Genomic DNA, 18,530 nt, shown 5'->3' on the forward strand with positions numbered 1-18,530 from the left:
AGAAGAACGACAAGACTCTTTATGTGGAGAAGCTTGAAAAGGAAGCGAGAGATCGGTATTTGTCAGTTATGGTGCCTCTGCTGTGGTCTGGAGACCAAAGATGACATGGTTGCGTGTGATAATGAGATCTGCCCCATTATTATTTAACCTGTGTTGGTCTACACCGCATGAAACAGATAAAGACGTGTTGGTTCTGCTCTCTGTGGTCCACTTAAGTTAGTGGTGGTTGCTAGTTTGTGATTTGTTTTAACTGACAATTTGGCAACATTAAAAGTACCTGGCCAAAGTAGTTAACTGTCGTCCTTTGTATAAACATTATTATGTGTGTGTGTGTATGTGTGTATATATATATATATATATAATACAGTATTGACACATGCTGTACTTACAAAGAATAGGATTCAAGATGACTTAATATTTTTTATTAAATACAATCAAGTCACAACAAAATACAAAATATCAATAACAGCTAAGTTTGAAAGGCTGAAACGGTTAGCATAATAAATGTCATAACAGTACAAACTACACAACAGTTGGGCAAAGGTTTGTAAGGGCACCGCATACATAAACAATCTTATCCAACAATGTGCAATCTTCGCCGTCACATGGCAGAACCAAGTTAATAGGTATAGTTCCTGTTGGATCTTATACTTCTGGCAAAGATTACCAATTACCCGTTCAACATGAATCCTCAAATGTGTTATCTTCCTAGTCTCCTCCACATCTCTACCAGCTAACTGACAGCGACCTTTTGTGAACGCAGGGAGTTTGACCTCTGCACATAACATACCCACATGTTCTTGAATATCAAAGCCTCTGTCAGTCAAGACAATGTCCCCGGGCAAAAAGTTATTAAAAAAAGCACTGTTCAAGGTGATATGTTTGTCACTTGTGCGACCACCCCAACCTTTTGACATCAAACAAATTCCCCCCTTTCGTGTGATTCCAGTTAGGTATTTCATGGTGTAGTTATGCTTGTAACTAGAAAACATTTGCGCATGCGCCTTAAGATTTGATGGTTTCTCTGTAAAAATTTCAAAAAACTCAATAATCACTGCAACTCTGCGTCTGAAGAACTCAACAAACTCGTGAGGCATTGTTTTATAGAGTGTTTCTCTGTTGGGCCAAACAATTGCTCGTCTCAAGTTAGCATGTAAAAAGGGCACCATGCCACTGAACACTCAATACACAGTCTTACGGGAAACATGGAATATGTGTGCAATGTGTAGTGTAGGCAGGTCCAAACGCAGGCACATGAAGGTCAGAAGGAGCATCTAAAGGGTGCTGACGGCTTCTCCTGTAGCTCACCAACGTCTTCCTCCATCCTCAATTTCTCACGCCTACTTCGCCTAGAAGAGCGGTCCACGTTGGTGGGCTGAACACATGTGTGTCCAGGCGTAAGGATGGTGCCCAGTCAGGGTCTGCCTCATTTATTTCATATGCTGGTTTTCCTGAAATTATAAAAGTCGTATCAGTTATACAACAGGTTAACATTAGTAACTTAAAATGGATTTTAAAGCTTTGTAGTGTGTCTAAACTGGTGGGACCTGCCCTCATATGGCACTGATTTGTATGCAACAGACTTAAAAAAAATTTTTTTTTTTAAAGTTTAACTGATCATTAGGCATAACAAACAAGCAGAAGATTCTTCTGGTGATTTAGTAGATCTGTAGTCTCCTCCACAGAGTGCTTGGTCAAGCATATCAGTCGCCTAAGCGGGAGGTAAATATCGCATTTTTTTCTAACACATCTCCCATACTTATAATCATTCATTGTGTGCTGTTACATCTTCATTACTACCCTTACTTTTTTACCCTTGAACTGTTTTTTTTTTTTTTTTTTTTTTTTGTGTACTAGTACCATACGATGAACGCCTGTTGCTTGTGTACAGTTAGCCAGTAGGGCTACAGTTAGCCTCTCTTAGACACTAGCGTGGTTAGCCAAAGTAAACAACACAACCACACGCCATAAGCGTTTAAATGCAGTCAGTATCAGCATCCGAAGAACATTAACACTTCTAGTTACTAACCTTTATGGAAATGTCGGGAACAGACCGAGATGTTTTCAGTTGATGAATAAAAAGTGATGGCCTTTCTTCTCACCGCTGCAACCATTCGAAGCCTCTTGGTCAACTCATCTGAGTTCCATATCTTCTCTTCCAGGCGGGAATGCTAAAAAAAACCCTATCCCATCCTTTTTGCATTCGTTTCTATCATGGGACCTAGAATGGCAGTCTTTCACACAACACGAGTGTACCATTTTCAATGATTATCACGCAGAATGGATGCCTAGCAAAGGATCACGTCGCGGGCTTGTTGTTGTTCTGCAATACACGAAAACCCACAATGCATTGCGCCAGAAACGTCACGAGACAAGAACCGTCTCAGGCGTCAATCTATTATCTGAGATCGACTAGTTAAGACTTGCTTTGCTGAGCAACCAATCAGACGTTAGAAACTTTGACGAGCAAACGTGACAGATAAAATTATTGCATGGTTGCACCTCCAGAGGAACAAGAGTGCAAGAATGAAATAAATAAAAAGTGAAATAAATAAAAGTTGAAATAAATAAATAAATGATGAAATAAATAAATAAAAATTGAAATAAATAAATAAAAATTGAAATAAATAAATAAAAGTTGAAATAAATGAATAAAAGTTGAAATAAATAAATAAAAATCGAAATAAAAATTGAAATAAATAAATAAAAATTGAAATAAATAAATATAAATCGAAATAAATAAATATAAATTGAAATAAATAAATAAAAATTGAAATAAATAAATATAAATCGAAATAAATAAATATAAATTGAAATAAATAAATATAAATCGAAATAAATAAATATAAATTGAAATAAATAAATAAAAATTGAAATAAATATTGAAATAAATAAATAAATAAATATTGAAATAAAAGCATTTTAATGACACTTTTAATTATTTATTTAATTGTGTATTTATTTATTGAATTTTTGCACTCCTGGTCCTCCATACCTCCATAGTTCCCCGTGTGGCCGCATGAAATAATTTTATCTTTCATTGGCTCATCAAACTCGGTGGGCGGGCGTGAACTAGGCGGGGTTTGAGTTGATCGAGTAATAAGCGATTGCTTCGTCCCATTTCTTCCCAACATGGCGGCATTTTCTGAGATTTTGCATGAGCTCCCTTGGGACATGTTAGATTTCTCAGAACAAATTGAAGCAGGACATTTGGACCCTGAGTACGTGTCCTACAAAACAGAGCAATTAATTAACGTTATTGGCATCATCTCGGCTCTGTCAGATCAAGATGTTGATCGAGTGTTCGATAGTTTAGAACTGCGGTCAAGCCAGCCTCTACTCGTAAAAACGAAGTCAAACCAGCCGCCCCTCATTTGGATTATTGTTTGCATTATGTGCATTACGGTAATGCAATGCGCTGGCTTCAGAATGCAATGAGGTGGCTTCAGAGCGCAAGTCCCTTTATTAATTATATGGGGAAAAAACGGTGACCTATTCGACAACTGGTCCACTTTAGAGAGACACTGGAGCACCCCTAGACCCAAACTAAATCATGATCATGTAAAAATGATGTCGGAGTTCAGAGTAAAACTACTTAGAAAACTGCTAGTTATTTCTGTCATTTAGCTTTATTTCAAAACTTGATAAAAAAATAAAATAAAATCTGGTAAATATCCAAGGACCGTTCCACTTCTGAGTTATACTAGAGTTTCTCGTATGCAGACATCAGCCCGTTTAAAGGCGCTGGCCCGTGCGATGTAGAAGCCACAGACTGGACTCCACCATGGGCTGCTGGTGGAGTTCTCCTCAGAGTGTCCTCGATTAAATTTGCTGTTTCTCTGAGCAGCTCCGGGTATATTTTGGACATATGTATGTTTTGCTTGGACAACACGCGAAATGCGTCAAAGCCTACTACCGCTACACTGACCACGCTCATGACGCTACTAATCTTCGTCGTCTTTGTGATTTTGAGGGAGCAATTATTTTTCAGATTGTACGGATCTACACTGCCACCTTACGTTGTTGTCACCTACGTCATCACGACCACCTGAGCCGCCATCTTTCGTGTATCTCAGTGACCTGGACTACATCCGCCCCGGTCACGTTTGTTTTGTTGACAATTTTGCGGGTAAGCAGCCACGCGAATGTCACATCAAAATGGGAAAAAGCCAGAAGAACGACAAGACTCTTTATGTGGAGAAGCTTGAAAAGGAAGCGAGAGATCGGTATTTGTCAGTTATGGTGCCTCTGCTGTGGTCTGGAGACCAAAGATGACATGGTTGCGTGTGATAATGAGATCTGCCCCATTATTATTTAACCTGTGTTGGTCTACACCGCATGAAACAGATAAAGACGTGTTGGTTCTGCTCTCTGTGGTCCACTTAAGTTAGTGGTGGTTGCTAGTTTGTGATTTGTTTTAACTGACAATTTGGCAACATTAAAAGTACCTGGCCAAAGTAGTTAACTGTCGTCCTTTGTATAAACATTATTATGTGTGTGTGTGTATGTGTGTATATATATATATATATATAATACAGTATTGACACATGCTGTACTTACAAAGAATAGGATTCAAGATGACTTAATATTTTTTATTAAATACAATCAAGTCACAACAAAATACAAAATATCAATAACAGCTAAGTTTGAAAGGCTGAAACGGTTAGCATAATAAATGTCATAACAGTACAAACTACACAACAGTTGGGCAAAGGTTTGTAAGGGCACCGCATACATAAACAATCTTATCCAACAATGTGCAATCTTCGCCGTCACATGGCAGAACCAAGTTAATAGGTATAGTTCCTGTTGGATCTTATACTTCTGGCAAAGATTACCAATTACCCGTTCAACATGAATCCTCAAATGTGTTATCTTCCTAGTCTCCTCCACATCTCTACCAGCTAACTGACAGCGACCTTTTGTGAACGCAGGGAGTTTGACCTCTGCACATAACATACCCACATGTTCTTGAATATCAAAGCCTCTGTCAGTCAAGACAATGTCCCCGGGCAAAAAGTTATTAAAAAAAGCACTGTTCAAGGTGATATGTTTGTCACTTGTGCGACCACCCCAACCTTTTGACATCAAACAAATTCCCCCCTTTCGTGTGATTCCAGTTAGGTATTTCATGGTGTAGTTATGCTTGTAACTAGAAAACATTTGCGCATGCGCCTTAAGATTTGATGGTTTCTCTGTAAAAATTTCAAAAAACTCAATAATCACTGCAACTCTGCGTCTGAAGAACTCAACAAACTCGTGAGGCATTGTTTTATAGAGTGTTTCTCTGTTGGGCCAAACAATTGCTCGTCTCAAGTTAGCATGTAAAAAGGGCACCATGCCACTGAACACTCAATACACAGTCTTACGGGAAACATGGAATATGTGTGCAATGTGTAGTGTAGGCAGGTCCAAACGCAGGCACATGAAGGTCAGAAGGAGCATCTAAAGGGTGCTGACGGCTTCTCCTGTAGCTCACCAACGTCTTCCTCCATCCTCAATTTCTCACGCCTACTTCGCCTAGAAGAGCGGTCCACGTTGGTGGGCTGAACACATGTGTGTCCAGGCGTAAGGATGGTGCCCAGTCAGGGTCTGCCTCATTTATTTCATATGCTGGTTTTCCTGAAATTATAAAAGTCGTATCAGTTATACAACAGGTTAACATTAGTAACTTAAAATGGATTTTAAAGCTTTGTAGTGTGTCTAAACTGGTGGGACCTGCCCTCATATGGCACTGATTTGTATGCAACAGACTTAAAAAAAATTTTTTTTTTTAAAGTTTAACTGATCATTAGGCATAACAAACAAGCAGAAGATTCTTCTGGTGATTTAGTAGATCTGTAGTCTCCTCCACAGAGTGCTTGGTCAAGCATATCAGTCGCCTAAGCGGGAGGTAAATATCGCATTTTTTTCTAACACATCTCCCATACTTATAATCATTCATTGTGTGCTGTTACATCTTCATTACTACCCTTACTTTTTTACCCTTGAACTGTTTTTTTTTTTTTTTTTTTTTTTTGTGTACTAGTACCATACGATGAACGCCTGTTGCTTGTGTACAGTTAGCCAGTAGGGCTACAGTTAGCCTCTCTTAGACACTAGCGTGGTTAGCCAAAGTAAACAACACAACCACACGCCATAAGCGTTTAAATGCAGTCAGTATCAGCATCCGAAGAACATTAACACTTCTAGTTACTAACCTTTATGGAAATGTCGGGAACAGACCGAGATGTTTTCAGTTGATGAATAAAAAGTGATGGCCTTTCTTCTCACCGCTGCAACCATTCGAAGCCTCTTGGTCAACTCATCTGAGTTCCATATCTTCTCTTCCAGGCGGGAATGCTAAAAAAAACCCTATCCCATCCTTTTTGCATTCGTTTCTATCATGGGACCTAGAATGGCAGTCTTTCACACAACACGAGTGTACCATTTTCAATGATTATCACGCAGAATGGATGCCTAGCAAAGGATCACGTCGCGGGCTTGTTGTTGTTCTGCAATACACGAAAACCCACAATGCATTGCGCCAGAAACGTCACGAGACAAGAACCGTCTCAGGCGTCAATCTATTATCTGAGATCGACTAGTTAAGACTTGCTTTGCTGAGCAACCAATCAGACGTTAGAAACTTTGACGAGCAAACGTGACAGATAAAATTATTGCATGGTTGCACCTCCAGAGGAACAAGAGTGCAAGAATGAAATAAATAAAAAGTGAAATAAATAAAAGTTGAAATAAATAAATAAATGATGAAATAAATAAATAAAAATTGAAATAAATAAATAAAAATTGAAATAAATAAATAAAAGTTGAAATAAATGAATAAAAATTGAAATAAATAAATAAAAATCGAAATAAAAATTGAAATAAATAAATAAAAATTGAAATAAATAAATATAAATCGAAATAAATAAATATAAATTGAAATAAATAAATAAAAATTGAAATAAATAAATATAAATCGAAATAAATAAATATAAATTGAAATAAATAAATATAAATTGAAATAAATAAATAAAAATTGAAATAAATATTGAAATAAATAAATAAATAAATATTGAAATAAAAGCATTTTAATGACACTTTTAATTATTTATTTAATTGTGTATTTATTTATTGAATTTTTGCACTCCTGGTCCTCCATACCTCCATAGTTCCCCGTGTGGCCGCATGAAATAATTTTATCTTTCATTGGCTCATCAAACTCGGTGGGCGGGCGTGAACTAGGCGGGGTTTGAGTTGATCGAGTAATAAGCGATTGCTTCGTCCCATTTCTTCCCAACATGGCGGCATTTTCTGAGATTTTGCATGAGCTCCCTTGGGACATGTTAGATTTCTCAGAACAAATTGAAGCAGGACATTTGGACCCTGAGTACGTGTCCTACAAAACAGAGCAATTAATTAACGTTATTGGCATCATCTCGGCTCTGTCAGATCAAGATGTTGATCGAGTGTTCGATAGTTTAGAACTGCGGTCAAGCCAGCCTCTACTCGTAAAAACGAAGTCAAACCAGCCGCCCCTCATTTGGATTATTGTTTGCATTATGTGCATTACGGTAATGCAATGCGCTGGCTTCAGAATGCAATGAGGTGGCTTCAGAGCGCAAGTCCCTTTATTAATTATATGGGGAAAAAACGGTGACCTATTCGACAACTGGTCCACTTTAGAGAGACACTGGAGCACCCCTAGACCCAAACTAAATCATGATCATGTAAAAATGATGTCGGAGTTCAGAGTAAAACTACTTAGAAAACTGCTAGTTATTTCTGTCATTTAGCTTTATTTCAAAACTTGATAAAAAAATAAAATAAAATCTGGTAAATATCCAAGGACCGTTCCACTTCTGAGTTATACTAGAGTTTCTCGTATGCAGACATCAGCCCGTTTAAAGGCGCTGGCCCGTGCGATGTAGAAGCCACAGACTGGACTCCACCATGGGCTGCTGGTGGAGTTCTCCTCAGAGTGTCCTCGATTAAATTTGCTGTTTCTCTGAGCAGCTCCGGGTATATTTTGGACATATGTATGTTTTGCTTGGACAACACGCGAAATGCGTCAAAGCCTACTACCGCTACACTGACCACGCTCATGACGCTACTAATCTTCGTCGTCTTTGTGATTTTGAGGGAGCAATTATTTTTCAGATTGTACGGATCTACACTGCCACCTTACGTTGTTGTCACCTACGTCATCACGACCACCTGAGCCGCCATCTTTCGTGTATCTCAGTGACCTGGACTACATCCGCCCCGGTCACGTTTGTTTTGTTGACAATTTTGCGGGTAAGCAGCCACGCGAATGTCACATCAAAATGGGAAAAAGCCAGAAGAACGACAAGACTCTTTATGTGGAGAAGCTTGAAAAGGAAGCGAGAGATCGGTATTTGTCAGTTATGGTGCCTCTGCTGTGGTCTGGAGACCAAAGATGACATGGTTGCGTGTGATAATGAGATCTGCCCCATTATTATTTAACCTGTGTTGGTCTACACCGCATGAAACAGATAAAGACGTGTTGGTTCTGCTCTCTGTGGTCCACTTAAGTTAGTGGTGGTTGCTAGTTTGTGATTTGTTTTAACTGACAATTTGGCAACATTAAAAGTACCTGGCCAAAGTAGTTAACTGTCGTCCTTTGTATAAACATTATTATGTGTGTGTGTGTATGTGTGTATATATATATATATATATAATACAGTATTGACACATGCTGTACTTACAAAGAATAGGATTCAAGATGACTTAATATTTTTTATTAAATACAATCAAGTCACAACAAAATACAAAATATCAATAACAGCTAAGTTTGAAAGGCTGAAACGGTTAGCATAATAAATGTCATAACAGTACAAACTACACAACAGTTGGGCAAAGGTTTGTAAGGGCACCGCATACATAAACAATCTTATCCAACAATGTGCAATCTTCGCCGTCACATGGCAGAACCAAGTTAATAGGTATAGTTCCTGTTGGATCTTATACTTCTGGCAAAGATTACCAATTACCCGTTCAACATGAATCCTCAAATGTGTTATCTTCCTAGTCTCCTCCACATCTCTACCAGCTAACTGACAGCGACCTTTTGTGAACGCAGGGAGTTTGACCTCTGCACATAACATACCCACATGTTCTTGAATATCAAAGCCTCTGTCAGTCAAGACAATGTCCCCGGGCAAAAAGTTATTAAAAAAAGCACTGTTCAAGGTGATATGTTTGTCACTTGTGCGACCACCCCAACCTTTTGACATCAAACAAATTCCCCCCTTTCGTGTGATTCCAGTTAGGTATTTCATGGTGTAGTTATGCTTGTAACTAGAAAACATTTGCGCATGCGCCTTAAGATTTGATGGTTTCTCTGTAAAAATTTCAAAAAACTCAATAATCACTGCAACTCTGCGTCTGAAGAACTCAACAAACTCGTGAGGCATTGTTTTATAGAGTGTTTCTCTGTTGGGCCAAACAATTGCTCGTCTCAAGTTAGCATGTAAAAAGGGCACCATGCCACTGAACACTCAATACACAGTCTTACGGGAAACATGGAATATGTGTGCAATGTGTAGTGTAGGCAGGTCCAAACGCAGGCACATGAAGGTCAGAAGGAGCATCTAAAGGGTGCTGACGGCTTCTCCTGTAGCTCACCAACGTCTTCCTCCATCCTCAATTTCTCACGCCTACTTCGCCTAGAAGAGCGGTCCACGTTGGTGGGCTGAACACATGTGTGTCCAGGCGTAAGGATGGTGCCCAGTCAGGGTCTGCCTCATTTATTTCATATGCTGGTTTTCCTGAAATTATAAAAGTCGTATCAGTTATACAACAGGTTAACATTAGTAACTTAAAATGGATTTTAAAGCTTTGTAGTGTGTCTAAACTGGTGGGACCTGCCCTCATATGGCACTGATTTGTATGCAACAGACTTAAAAAAAATTTTTTTTTTTAAAGTTTAACTGATCATTAGGCATAACAAACAAGCAGAAGATTCTTCTGGTGATTTAGTAGATCTGTAGTCTCCTCCACAGAGTGCTTGGTCAAGCATATCAGTCGCCTAAGCGGGAGGTAAATATCGCATTTTTTTCTAACACATCTCCCATACTTATAATCATTCATTGTGTGCTGTTACATCTTCATTACTACCCTTACTTTTTTACCCTTGAACTGTTTTTTTTTTTTTTTTTTTTTTTGTGTACTAGTACCATACGATGAACGCCTGTTGCTTGTGTACAGTTAGCCAGTAGGGCTACAGTTAGCCTCTCTTAGACACTAGCGTGGTTAGCCAAAGTAAACAACACAACCACACGCCATAAGCGTTTAAATGCAGTCAGTATCAGCATCCGAAGAACATTAACACTTCTAGTTACTAACCTTTATGGAAATGTCGGGAACAGACCGAGATGTTTTCAGTTGATGAATAAAAAGTGATGGCCTTTCTTCTCACCGCTGCAACCATTCGAAGCCTCTTGGTCAACTCATCTGAGTTCCATATCTTCTCTTCCAGGCGGGAATGCTAAAAAAAACCCTATCCCATCCTTTTTGCATTCGTTTCTATCATGGGACCTAGAATGGCAGTCTTTCACACAACACGAGTGTACCATTTTCAATGATTATCACGCAGAATGGATGCCTAGCAAAGGATCACGTCGCGGGCTTGTTGTTGTTCTGCAATACACGAAAACCCACAATGCATTGCGCCAGAAACGTCACGAGACAAGAACCGTCTCAGGCGTCAATCTATTATCTGAGATCGACTAGTTAAGACTTGCTTTGCTGAGCAACCAATCAGACGTTAGAAACTTTGACGAGCAAACGTGACAGATAAAATTATTGCATGGTTGCACCTCCAGAGGAACAAGAGTGCAAGAATGAAATAAATAAAAAGTGAAATAAATAAAAGTTGAAATAAATAAATAAATGATGAAATAAATAAATAAAAATTGAAATAAATAAATAAAAATTGAAATAAATAAATAAAAGTTGAAATAAATGAATAAAAATTGAAATAAATAAATAAAAATCGAAATAAAAATTGAAATAAATAAATAAAAATTGAAATAAATAAATATAAATCGAAATAAATAAATATAAATTGAAATAAATAAATAAAAATTGAAATAAATAAATATAAATCGAAATAAATAAATATAAATTGAAATAAATAAATATAAATTGAAATAAATAAATAAAAATTGAAATAAATATTGAAATAAATAAATAAATAAATATTGAAATAAAAGCATTTTAATGACACTTTTAATTATTTATTTAATTGTGTATTTATTTATTGAATTTTTGCACTCCTGGTCCTCCATACCTCCATAGTTCCCCGTGTGGCCGCATGAAATAATTTTATCTTTCATTGGCTCATCAAACTCGGTGGGCGGGCGTGAACTAGGCGGGGTTTGAGTTGATCGAGTAATAAGCGATTGCTTCGTCCCATTTCTTCCCAACATGGCGGCATTTTCTGAGATTTTGCATGAGCTCCCTTGGGACATGTTAGATTTCTCAGAACAAATTGAAGCAGGACATTTGGACCCTGAGTACGTGTCCTACAAAACAGAGCAATTAATTAACGTTATTGGCATCATCTCGGCTCTGTCAGATCAAGATGTTGATCGAGTGTTCGATAGTTTAGAACTGCGGTCAAGCCAGCCTCTACTCGTAAAAACGAAGTCAAACCAGCCGCCCCTCATTTGGATTATTGTTTGCATTATGTGCATTACGGTAATGCAATGCGCTGGCTTCAGAATGCAATGAGGTGGCTTCAGAGCGCAAGTCCCTTTATTAATTATATGGGGAAAAAACGGTGACCTATTCGACAACTGGTCCACTTTAGAGAGACACTGGAGCACCCCTAGACCCAAACTAAATCATGATCATGTAAAAATGATGTCGGAGTTCAGAGTAAAACTACTTAGAAAACTGCTAGTTATTTCTGTCATTTAGCTTTATTTCAAAACTTGATAAAAAAATAAAATAAAATCTGGTAAATATCCAAGGACCGTTCCACTTCTGAGTTATACTAGAGTTTCTCGTATGCAGACATCAGCCCGTTTAAAGGCGCTGGCCCGTGCGATGTAGAAGCCACAGACTGGACTCCACCATGGGCTGCTGGTGGAGTTCTCCTCAGAGTGTCCTCGATTAAATTTGCTGTTTCTCTGAGCAGCTCCGGGTATATTTTGGACATATGTATGTTTTGCTTGGACAACACGCGAAATGCGTCAAAGCCTACTACCGCTACACTGACCACGCTCATGACGCTACTAATCTTCGTCGTCTTTGTGATTTTGAGGGAGCAATTATTTTTCAGATTGTACGGATCTACACTGCCACCTTACGTTGTTGTCACCTACGTCATCACGACCACCTGAGCCGCCATCTTTCGTGTATCTCAGTGACCTGGACTACATCCGCCCCGGTCACGTTTGTTTTGTTGACAATTTTGCGGGTAAGCAGCCACGCGAATGTCACATCAAAATGGGAAAAAGCCAGAAGAACGACAAGACTCTTTATGTGGAGAAGCTTGAAAAGGAAGCGAGAGATCGGTATTTGTCAGTTATGGTGCCTCTGCTGTGGTCTGGAGACCAAAGATGACATGGTTGCGTGTGATAATGAGATCTGCCCCATTATTATTTAACCTGTGTTGGTCTACACCGCATGAAACAGATAAAGACGTGTTGGTTCTGCTCTCTGTGGTCCACTTAAGTTAGTGGTGGTTGCTAGTTTGTGATTTGTTTTAACTGACAATTTGGCAACATTAAAAGTACCTGGCCAAAGTAGTTAACTGTCGTCCTTTGTATAAACATTATTATGTGTGTGTGTGTATGTGTGTATATATATATATATATATATATAATACAGTATTGACACATGCTGTACTTACAAAGAATAGGATTCAAGATGACTTAATATTTTTTATTAAATACAATCAAGTCACAACAAAATACAAAATATCAATAACAGCTAAGTTTGAAAGGCTGAAACGGTTAGCATAATAAATGTCATAACAGTACAAACTACACAACAGTTGGGCAAAGGTTTGTAAGGGCACCGCATACATAAACAATCTTATCCAACAATGTGCAATCTTCGCCGTCACATGGCAGAACCAAGTTAATAGGTATAGTTCCTGTTGGATCTTATACTTCTGGCAAAGATTACCAATTACCCGTTCAACATGAATCCTCAAATGTGCTATCTTCCTAGTCTCCTCCACATCTCTACCAGCTAACTGACAGCGACCTTTTGTGAACGCAGGGAGTTTGACCTCTGCACATAACATACCCACATGTTCTTGAATATCAAAGCCTCTGTCAGTCAAGACAATGTCCCCGGGCAAAAAGTTATTAAAAAAAGCACTGTTCAAGGTGATATGTTTGTCACTTGTGCGACCACCCCAACCTTTTGACATCAAACAAATTCCCCCCTTTCGTGTGATTCCAGTTAGGTATTTCATGGTGTAGTTATGCTTGTAACTAGAAAACATTTGCGCATGCGCCTTAAGATTTGATGGTTTCTCTGTAAAAATTTCAAAAAACTCAATAATCACTGCAACTCTGCGTCTGAAGAACTCAACAAACTCGTGAGGCATTGTTTTATAGAGTGTTTCTCTGTTGGGCCAAACAATTGCTCGTCTCAAGTTAGCATGTAAAAAGGGCACCATGCCACTGAACACTCAATACACAGTCTTACGGGAAACATGGAATTTGTGTGCAATGTGTAGTGTAGGCAGGTCCAAACGCAGGCACATGAAGGTCAGAAGGAGCATCTAAAGCAGTGGTCTCAAACCGGTCCTCAAAGGGCCGCAGGGGGTACTGGATTTCATTCCAACCAAACGAGACAAATACCTTTTCACCAATCTGGTTTCTTACAAGTGTAATCAGTTGATTGCAATCAGGTGCTGCTTATGTTAGTAGAAACCTCATTGGTTGAACTGTTTGTGCTGGATCTGTTGGAACAAAAACCAGGACCCACTGCGGCCCTTTGTGGAGTCGGTTTGAGACCGCTGATCTAAAGGGTGCTGACGGCTCCTCCTGTAGCTCACCAACGTCTTCCTCCATCCTCAATTTCTCACGCCTACTTCGCCTAAAAGAGCGGTCCACGTTGGTGGGCTGAACACATGTGTGTCCAGGCGTAAGGATGGTGCCCAGTCAGGGTCTGCCTCATTTATTTCATATGCTGGTTTTCCTGAAATTATAAAAGTCGTATCAGTTATACAACAGGTTAACATTAGTAACTTAAAATGGATTTTAAAGCTTTGTAGTGTGTCTAAACTGGTGGGACCTGCCCTCATATGGCACTGATTTGTATGCAACAGACTTAAAAAATTTTTTTTTTTTTAAAGTTTAACTGATCATTAGGCATAACAAACAAGCAGAAGATTCTTCTGGTGATTTAGTAGATCTGTAGTCTCCTCCACAGAGTGCTTGGTCAAGCATATCAGTAGTCTAAGCGGGAGGTAAATATCGCATTTTTTTCTAACACATCTCCCATACTTATAATCATTCATTGTGTGCTGTTACATCTTCATTACTACCCTTACTTTTTTACCCTTGAACTGTTTTTTTTTTTTTTTTTTTTTTTTGTGTACTAGTACCATACGATGAACGCCTGTTGCTTATGCACAGTTAGCCAGTAGGGCTACAGTTAGCCTCTCTTAGACACTAGCGTGGTTAGCCAAAGTAAACAACACAACCACACGCCATAAGCGTTTAAATGCAGTCAGTATCAGCATCCGAAGAACATTAACACTTCTAGTTACTAACCTTTATGGAAATGTCGGGAACAGACCGAGATGTTTTCAGTTGATGAATAAAAAGTGATGGCCTTTCTTCTCACCGCTGCAACCATTCGAAGCCTCTTGGTCAACTCATCTGAGTTCCATATCTTCTCTTCCAGGCGGGAATGCTAAAAAAAAACCTATCCCATCCTTTTTGCATTCGTTTCTATCATGGGACCTAGAATGTCAGTCTTTCACACAACACGAGTGTACCATTTTCAACGATTATCACGCAGAATGGATGCCTAGCAAAGGATCACGTCGCGGGCTTGTTGTTGTTCTGCAATACACGAAAACCCACAATGCATTGCGCCAGAAACGTCACGAGACAAGAACCGTCTCAGGCGTCAATCTATTATCTGAGATCGACTAGTTAAGACTTGCTTTGCTGAGCAACCAATCAGACGTTAGAAACTTTGACGAGCAAACGTGACAGATAAAATTATTGCATGGTTGCACCTCCAGAGGAACAAGAGTGCAAGAATGAAATAAATAAAAAGTGAAATAAATAAAAGTTGAAATAAATAAATAAATGATGAAATAAATAAATAAAAACTGAAATAAATAAATACAAATTGAAATAAATAAATAAAAATTGAAATAAATGAATAAAAATTGAAATAAATAAATAAAAATCGAAATAAAAATTGAAATAAATAAATAAAAATCGAAATAAATAAATATAAATCGAAATAAATAAATATAAATTGAAATAAATAAATAAAAATTGAAATAAATAAATATAAATTGAAATAAATAAATAAAAATTGAAATAAATAAATATAGAAATAAATAAATATAAATTGAAATAAATAAATAAAAATTGAAATAAATATTGAAATAAATAAATAAATATTGAAATAAAAGCATTTTAATGACACTTTTAATTATTTATTTAATTGTGTATTTATTTATTGAATTTTTGCACTCCTGGTCCTCCATAGGCAACACCGGCTCCCGAAAGGACGCCGGCGGGCCCATCGAAGAGGGAGGGAGCTGATCGGGCGCCACCGCAGCGTCAACTACGCCACAAGACTGTGAAGGTGACGTCATCTTTTCTACTCGTGTAATAGGAGGGTTTCAGTTACGTCACTGTCATGACGCGCGAATTCAGACGGAGGGCAGGAAGTTAAAATGGAGAATGCGTCTATGGTGGAAACTGTTGCGGAGAGTCTGTATTGTAAGGATTTAGACCCAATTTCAAAACAAAGATATACAAAATTAATTAGCAAATATGTTGGAAGCGACCCGTATGTTATGAAAATGAGCGAGTTTTCGACAGAACTTCGAGATTTACCGGTGTTCTATTACGAACTATCTGGTCCTACATACCTCATACTACACCAGACAGCAGATGAAAGCCTACAAAAGTCTGGAGGCATATAATTTTTTTGTCAGCGGGTGGGTAAATCACCTCGGTACTAAATGGCTCCGCGATAATCATCGATTGGTCTTTGCCAGGGTGAGTATTTACTCATTTATTGTTTGACGTGTTAAGATGCTAGCAGTACCTGCTGTAATGTTAACAAACATGCATTACATCTTAACGATCATAGACGTGAGTCTGACAGTCGTTGTGGAGACGAGGTCGGGCCATAGTTAACACTATTAGTGTTACCTCTTTCCATACAACAGAGCAAAAAGGCACAAAATATCTGCTAATGTATTCACATTTTTCTCACTGTGATTTTAGTGCCCACACTCTCACCAAGATGAGGCCAATCTGCGCTTGTGTGCTGGAGGAAAGGGCTTCTGCCTCATCAACGATGGGGAAAATGTCATACTGAACCGGAGTCATGACTACTATTACCAAATTCAGGCACAGCTTCACATTGTAGATGCTGAGTACTGTGACTTTGTTGTGTGGAACCGCCATGATATTTTTGTTCAAAGGATTTTGCCTGATCCTGCATTTTGGGATAATGTGATTCCCAAAGCTGAGTTTTTTTTTTTTGTTTTTTTTTTTTTTAGAAAAAGTTTACTTCCAGAAATACTGGGACAGCAAGTTACAAACTTAGATGTGTAATTCAATTGTAAATATGTACATCCACACACTCTTGAAAGTGGGCAATATATTATTAAATCAATACTGTTTTATGAGACAAGATGACGTTTTGAATATAGTTCTGGCTGTTGTATAATGTTCCTTGACAATTAAATTAACATTACTTGTCAGAATTGGTTCACATTTTGTGAGAGCACTGTAATTGGGTTGTATATTGAATAGCACTGAAGATGTTTATTGAAAAGATTAAATGCCATTGAGACAGTAATACATGGTGGTTTATTTACAAGATAAGATTTTTCAACAATTGTTATACAATAACATAGTGTGCAATAATAAATTGGAATCCATTTAACTACAAATAACATATTAATACAGTTGGACCATGAGTGAGAGCTCAGGTGCGGGACTGATTAACAGCCCCCCCCACACACACACACAGCAGTGGGGACCATATTAGTTAATTCATGAGTATGCAACTGACAGTCTTAATCTGCTGTCAATCACATTTGTAATATTTGCTTTTAATGCTGTTTACACACCTTAGTAGGACTGCAATAATTTACCTAGATTATTTAATGTCCCATTCCCACTGATGTCCTCTGATAGTGAGTTGTCAGCTAGCTGCATCGGTTTTGAGTTCGCAGCTGTCTGCCTCAGGTCCGGGCTCATACTCCGGCTCTCAGCTGTCTGTTGTAGATCCAACATAGCCTCTGCACATTCCCACCGTCGCTGTTGGTCTTCCTTGAGTTTCATCCTATGTTCTTGTTTCAGGGATGCCTCTGATTTGGACTTAGTTTTTTGGTAACCGAGGTTGACCGCCGGAGCCCAGTCTAGCGAGTCAACCTCACCCAAAGCGCTGCGGCAGCCTAAAAAGTCCCAAATAAGTCTATATTACACCACCGGTAATTAACAGATAACTTCTAACAACAACCTAATGTCTTATAAGCACAACCACAAAAAATAAGTCGGCTGGCTAACATACCTCTGACGAAGTGGTCGGAGCAGACTCGGGCATTAGCAGACTCAGCTCCCCCCGAGAGTAGACGTAAGTTTGAAATCCACTTTTTACGGCGTTGTTTTGTGAGTTTTTTTACATCTCTCACCTTTGTGGACGACAATCTTTGTCACTCTAAAAAACTTATTTTCTTTTTCTCGGTTAGAACGATTGGAGCAACCGTAAACAACACAGAACATTGGCATTTTTCCAGACGAAAAATCCTGTTTCTAAATAGCGGTACTTCACTTCCTGCCCTCCATCTGATTTTGGCGCTCTCCCAAGGCAGCGCTGTGACGTCACGTGAAACCCTCCTATTAGCGAGCCGATCGCGTTTGCTAGTTCACGCAGTGACTGTTCGTGCTGGCTTATCATGTGACCGTGACAGGCGATTACACGGCGAGTACTTTCAGAATCTGCGGGATCCATGGTCGGACTATTCTGTTACAATATGGATCCAAACACAGACTTTGAAATTAGAAGTATTTATTACAAAAACGAGAACAAAGGGAGCACGCTAAAACACGCGAGAGAAAAATGCAACGCAAAAAGGGCACGAACCTAGTCGGCGAGAGAACTAAGAGGAAGGCAACAATGGCCAGAAAAAGCTGATTCAAATAACAGCAAAGTCCAACGAAAAATACTAACAGCAATGTGATAACAAAAAGATACAACAGGCAAGAGATCTCCAGAAGACGCACACAGCAGTAAGCAAGTAGAATGTAATAGTCCAACACTCGTACACTGTGACAGCTGTCTTTAAATAA

At 38.6% G+C, this 18,530-nt stretch overlaps 3 long non-coding RNA genes across 3 annotated transcripts; all 3 read right to left on the reverse strand.

Annotated features, from left to right (window-relative positions):
• Positions 1-400: 400 nt before the first annotated feature.
• Positions 401-2,565, reverse strand: LOC130911973 (uncharacterized). The gene is made up of 2 exons (XR_009062511.1): positions 2,030-2,565; positions 401-1,451 (listed from the first exon to the last, which is right to left on the reverse strand). It is a non-coding gene; the product is annotated as an uncharacterized LOC130911973 (long non-coding RNA).
• Positions 2,566-4,571: 2,006 nt separating this feature from the next.
• LOC130911893 (uncharacterized) lies at positions 4,572-6,796 on the reverse strand. The gene is made up of 2 exons (XR_009062493.1): positions 6,201-6,796; positions 4,572-5,622 (listed from the first exon to the last, which is right to left on the reverse strand). It is a non-coding gene; the product is annotated as an uncharacterized LOC130911893 (long non-coding RNA).
• A 1,926-nt stretch (positions 6,797-8,722) lies between these two features.
• LOC130911887 (uncharacterized) lies at positions 8,723-10,946 on the reverse strand. The gene is made up of 2 exons (XR_009062492.1): positions 10,351-10,946; positions 8,723-9,773 (listed from the first exon to the last, which is right to left on the reverse strand). It is a non-coding gene; the product is annotated as an uncharacterized LOC130911887 (long non-coding RNA).
• Positions 10,947-18,530: the final 7,584 nt, after the last annotated feature.

The sequence above is a fragment of the Corythoichthys intestinalis genome, chromosome 2, assembly GCF_030265065.1.
Source record: "Corythoichthys intestinalis isolate RoL2023-P3 chromosome 2, ASM3026506v1, whole genome shotgun sequence".
Taxonomy (NCBI): domain Eukaryota; kingdom Metazoa; phylum Chordata; class Actinopteri; order Syngnathiformes; family Syngnathidae; genus Corythoichthys; species Corythoichthys intestinalis.